Consider the following 6,779-nt stretch of genomic DNA (forward strand, 5'->3'; position numbering starts at 1 on the left):
ATCATCATTTCTCTTTGCAATGTCTTACTGAATAGTCCCATTTGTGAGTTGGAATTTATTTGATAAGAAAATGCAAATAGCCTTGTCAGCACTGTTGCCACCATGTTGTCTATGACTGTAAATAGACAGCATTATTTAGATTATATTTCTCTTATATAACTAATATTAGAACTTTTTTTGAAATTGTGTGTTCATAATACTTTGGAATAAATAGGGATAGGTTCACAATACTTTGGAATAAAACACTTATCTGAAAGGTCATCAGTGAGTGTGACATTCACTAAAACCACTGTAATTTAGAACACATACATCGGGAAGATATGCCTGTAGTGAATGCCACATTCACTGCTTTATAAAAATACCCCTTAGAGTTTTAAATTCTATATTTTTTCTTATTTATGTATCTCTTTCTATACAGCAAATGATTTTTATAATATATGGATACAAATATGCAGTAACTACACTGGAGCTGTAGGGCTGAAAACCCATTCAGAAAACATTCCTTTTTTATTAAAACTAAGGTTGATAACACACGGGTACATTTGGAAACAACAAAATAGTATTCCCTTGCAGAACAAACTTCCTTTTACTTTTGTTGTATTATAATTTTTTCATGAAAATGTTCAAATCACAAAAAAATGACTGCTTTTGGTGTGATATTGTTATTTTTGCATTTTAAATGAATGTTTCTAACTATTGTAAGCCTGCATTTCTCATGAGGCATTTATTCTCATAACTTGTTAAAAAAAGAGCCGGGTAATATGACCTATCTAAGTCACATGACTGGACTTCCTCTAGTCATGGAGCTCACTCTGCCATAAGCTAGCAGACTACTGCAGACTCCACACCATGGCCTGCATTTTATGAAAGAGAGCAGGTAGCGCTATCCCCTCTCTGTTATAGATAAAGTCCCTGTTAACACCAGCCAGAAGTTGGTGGTATTTAAGGAGCAAAAACGTATTTGATCATTTTTGTCAATTGGCTTTTGCATAGAGAATACTTTCCCAAATCAACAAGATCTTTTGCATGTTAAAATTAGCAAATAATTCATGGTAATAAAATACCAAAAAAGTTTAAAAGGCAGGCTACCAAAATTCTAAGCTTAATATAACTGCTAGGTAACTACTACAATATGGGGCCCAACATCATAAAAGCCATCTAATGTATTTTCCTAGGGAAAACTAAGACAAAACAAAGGTGCCTACAGAAATTAGATGTCAGTTGCCCTGTATGCACAATCTGGTCATTGAATGATCCAGCTTCCAAATATTCATGATCATGCATTTGTCTTAGCCAGTTGTCCATGGAGGGGAATACACTTCGGTCTCAGGGGAAAGCAACAACGATCAGCTAGAAAAATGATCCCAGCTAAACAATTCTTTCCCCCTGCCGGGGGTCATGAACAAGGGTGGATTTTAACTTCCTTCCTTTCCTGACCAACTGTCTTATACCACCCTCCATCCTGCCAGGTAACACTATAAAAATCAGTCATGTCATAACCATATAAGGCATTCTGAGGCTCAGAGCATAGAGAAAGAGAGAAGAGACAATGAGGGTGGAGTTAAGAATCTTAATATATTGATTGAATAGTCACGTCAATTAACCAATCAAGTAAAAAGCAAATTCCTGTTTACTCATTTGACCTGAACTTGACTGGGTATTCAAAAGGGAATCTGATTTTTCACATGATAGGATAAAAAAGGGAATGTACATTACATTTATTGATTGGAGATTCTAACCTTTCTTAAGTAAATCTCCCTTACTTTTTCCACTATGCCTCAGTGCACTTAAAACCATGGACTAAAAAAGTAGGTAAAATTTCTGCTAGTGGTGCAGTCCTAGGTGGATTCAGAGTGGGTGAACTATGAGTACACCATGCACTATTCCACCAACAATTATTTATTAGCATGGCAGAGAAGTGCAACCATGTAACCCAGATTAATTACTCTTGGCAGGCAGGATAGCTGGATTATTTTACTACATATACAAATTTGCTATTGACGGTAAACAAGAAGATGTTTGGAGGCTATGTGCCACCTCTGGAAGCCCTATTGCCCTAGGCCATGACCTATGCTAGCTATGCAGAAATCTGGCCCTGGCCACCAAGGAGGGCTTACAGACATAGTAATGCCCTGATCCAACTGCAACTGACCATTATGGCCAAACATTCACTGTAGGCACCTTTATAGTACTCATCTAATCGGCAAAATGCATCTGTGAGTGTGAATATATGGAGACAGTAAAGATCTGCCATGGAGCTAGTTCAATCAGCTGCTTTGCCACATTAATGTGTGAAAACTCCAGGATCAGAACAGTATATAAAAGGCTTTTGGCGATAGACGCCATTGTGTCTTATTACAAGGAAGCTGAATCTCTCACATTTTTCATTTATGTCTGTCTAATCCTTATCTCTTTCACCAAAGTCTGCTTTATCGTTTTGTTTTTTTATATTGTTTTATATGGATGTTCTGTTGAGCAGGACAAGAAAAAGGAAAGCAAATGCATTTACTGTAACTTAATTTCCTGGTAATATCAATATTTCATCTGTACGTTTCTGCTGGAAGCAATAAACAGGTGCAATAACCCCTGTGCACAAGACAATGGGAAAACATCTCACAGAGCTTTCAATGTCTCCTATGAGGAGGAGAAAGCAAAGGACAGTGAAACAGACAAAACAGTTACTATACAGTGGCCTTAGCTGTGGTTCTACGAACACATGACATTTCCTGAAATACAGTGTCTGCTTTTTTCAAGCTGTTGCTGCTTCAAGAATGTTATATTTTTTTTTTTCAATAATGTTTTTTTTTACAGTTCAATAAATTTACCCTCTAAACAGTATCTTAATGTGTATCTTATGAGTGAATTTTCTGCACACCTCTATACCTTGTCAAAAATCCATACCCCCACCTTCCTCATCAACTTTCTTAATAACTCAACACAGCTCGGTTGTAGACTTGATCCTCACTACGAGGTCTGCCCAAGGAAGGAGCATTGTTAGCATGCAGTGGCAGTCTCAGCACCATAGAGTGTGTAACCATAGGGAATACTGGCCTTGTTCCTTTCTAACTTGATGCATATACCCAGCTAAATACATTCAGCATGGATCAAAGCAAAAGGTGTTCAAAGTTTTAGAGTTAATTATCTATAGGAAGTAGCCATAAAAAAGAATAAAAGTCCATCCCCTCCCAGCACAGTGCAAAGAAGTGCCTTTGCTCTCTGTGGGAAAGCAATGGTCTCTCTCCAGAGGTCCAACACGCCTCTTGTGGAGTCGGACCTTTTGCTCTGCAATCAGCAAAGCTCATGCTCCCTGCTGATTGGAGAGCTCGAGCTCTGACTTAGCAGAGAGGGGAGTGTCAGACCTCTGCAGAGCAACCATTGGTTTCACACAAAGAGGAAAGGTCCTTTTCTACAGCATGCTGGCTTAAAAAATTATGTATATGGAATGTATTTAGTTGATTCAAACTGAAAGCTCAAATGGACTTTAAAGACAACATTCTTTATTCCATGGTGCAATATACTCTATGCTTTAGTTGGCCCCAGAATTATCCTTTTCTGGCTATTCCTACACAAGCTACAAAATAGAAAATATTTTAATTTAATGTGTACTATCTACTGTACTTGTAATATATGCCTAAGGCCTGCTTTTAGCTATACACTGTTTTTCTAGCTTTTCTAATAGTTTCAGCAGAGTGATGAACGGCATCCAGTCACTGTCCTGAAGGACATAAAATGAAATTCTACTAGCATACATATAGGTTGGAGGTACTAGGCTAATAACCGCATGTAAAACCCGTTATTTATAAACTCTCTGCAGCCCATAAATATTTTTTATGACAATTTTATACTCCTCACCTTCAGCTATTTTTACATTTTGTATATATAGATTTTAATTGCTGTCTGTGTCTAATTCAGGTGATGTTCTTTCAATTTCTGTCCTGGAGGCACCAGGATATGTAGTATTGGGAAATCACCCCACACTGACAGCAACAGAAATCCTTTCTATTACATGTAAAACCAAAGATTATAGGTTGTCCAGAGTTCCAATTTATCATGCACGAAATGCACCTGAATCCTAACTGTTCTCTTTGAGTTTAGTTGGCACATTGAGTACTGCATACTGTACCCGTGTTCACAACAGAGATTCATTGGCGCGTTTACTAAAGAAGTTGGGTATCGTCACATAATAAATATTCACTTCAATTATAAAATTGGGTGTAAAGCAAATGACTGTTTACATATTTCATCTGTATATAACTGAGTATTCAAAGTGAACAGAAATTTGCTTTCAACATGATTGGATCATTGAAGTAACAGGACTAAATTAACTAGGATATTCATGGAATTAATATTTTAATGGAGTTGTTATTTGAATGAAAGCTGTAGATTAAAAAAAAATTAAATGGCTTTTGAAATTACTTTCAAATTAGCTGGTGTTATTATTTTGTTTTACCAATTAGGCAGGTTTTATGGAGCATTATGAGATTTTCAAATAGAAGGCACAGTGGTAACAGATTTCTTTCAGACTGTTTCTCTCTAACTGATGCTGTAAATGGAAACATACAGAGCAGGGAGGGAAAATCTGCCAACGCCTCCATTCAGCTGTATGTACAGTATAATCTGAGCTTTAATTATTGGGCTTGGTAAGAACAGGCTTTTTGCCTCAAACCAGTTATGATTAGACTGGTAAACTTGTGAAAAGATACTCAGAACTTAATCATCTGACTGCAGGTGAACATTTCATAATTAAAATGTTCAATGTTTCATATTTACCCTGACTTAAAAGAAAAATAACATTTTATACAAATGTAATTTTTAGTCCTGCTCTTAATGAATAAATGCAATAAATATATACAAAATGAGGTGCATTTATAAAAATGTGCAGACCCGTTCGTGCTCGCTCTATGTGAATGAAGGCAAAAAACGAATGTTAGTAGTATTTTTTCTTTCCAGGTCAAATGTAATATCAGGGAAATACCACATTATGCCCATTAGATGGTACTGAGGAACATAGAAAATAAGAATTTATTTCCAATGCCCCTCATTTCTATTTAATGGCCATAATGTGGGATTTCCCTGATATTACATTCAGGGAAAAAAAATACTACTAACATTAGTTTTTGTCTTTATTCACACAGAGCAAATGTACATGCATTACAAATAGGTATGCAAATGTTTATAAATACACCCCTATATTTTCCTTTTTAACAAGTTCCACTTGAGCAGAGGAGTTCTATGAAATCCATAAAATCCAAGTAGTAGGCCACATATTTTGAAGGCCATTGAATCCAAACTGATCTCAAATACCATTTTAGAAGGGCAGCACATTGCATGTGACATCTGTATTCTCCAACTATAATTTATTGCCCTAAAGTTTGACATGACCACTTTCCAAACACAAAAAAATAGCAAAAATATTTTACGTATATCAGTGCCACTTCTTTTTTATAATGCAATACTATAAAGTATATATTACTCACTGCAACTGTAAATTTTGCAGGAAATCCAGTCATAAAATCCACTGCCAAGTCAGGGTCTTTCACAAAATGCTACCATGTTATAAACATACCTTAGACAATGATCCGAGGTACTACCTGTGTCTATCATGCTTTGGAGCCCGGGTGACCTTGATTGGTAGACATAGCTCAAAGTTATTCTACCTCAGTGCAACATGGCAGGGGCGCAGATCTCATAAAATCTCTTTATTAGTTAATAAGAAATACTATATTCACAGATACCCCTCACTGTGCATGTAAACCTTTGTTCACACATCATTAAATGCATGCCATGATGCTTCTACTGAAGAAAGGAGAACAACACAACTATTCTTCAAACAAGGTGGGAAGCCCCCCCACCCCAATTCGACATGGTTGTTGCTTTGCAATTTCTACTACACTTGTTCCCTTTATCTGTTTTGTTCAGTGACTGGCAGTGAATACAAATGTCCTACTGCATTGTGGAAAAGATAGGATGAAAATTGGAAACTCATTTTATGGACCATACTTTGGAATACAATCATTTAGAGTAGTAGTGGATATAACCTGGAAGTCCAACAGTATATTACTATAAGCATATTACTTGAGTAGCATTGGGTCATTCCATTGTCATGGCAAGAGGAAGTATGCCACATACACAGGGCTGTCCCTATAATGAGGTAGCCTGAGGTGGTTGCCTCAGGCAGCATCTTATTGGGTCACGGGAGGACACACCTCCTGCCCACGTTCTGGCAGAACATCCCAAGAGCTCTTAGCAACCTGTTACGCCCTGGCCAGTGTTGCGCTCAGCTCACTAATGTCACTGGTTGCCAGAAGCAGATCAGGATGCTCTGACTTGGCAACCCTGTGTCTTTGTTAGCTATGCTATTGGCTGGATGCTCTTTTCTACCTGTATGTGCAGGGGTGTCCCTATAATTTTCGATGCCTGAGGCAGGGTGGTGATGCTGTTTTGGACCTGCCCACAAATTTAGATCGGATCAAAAGGTTCCGTACTTATATCTGCCGCCTGGCCTGATTCAATAGAGTATACTCTCAGAGAGAAAATGAAAATCACACCAACTCCAATGTGTGTAAAATCACTTCTTTATTATTGTTTCACACGGTTGTGTTTTATATAGACAGCTGACAGTGTATATGTAAACATAGCGTTTGCGATAGCTTTCTAGGTTATAATTGGACTGATTCATTAAAGCGTAACCTCCTTCCAGGGTTCTGACGTCTCGTCTTGGGTGTTGTTTCTCCTGGAGGCGCCATCTTGGTTTCTATTTCTACTGCGTACTTCTCATG

The sequence above is a fragment of the Nanorana parkeri genome, unplaced genomic scaffold, assembly GCF_000935625.1.
Source record: "Nanorana parkeri isolate BGI_ZX_2015 unplaced genomic scaffold, ASM93562v1 scaffold134, whole genome shotgun sequence".
In the NCBI taxonomy this organism is placed as follows: Eukaryota; Metazoa; Chordata; class Amphibia; order Anura; family Dicroglossidae; genus Nanorana; species Nanorana parkeri.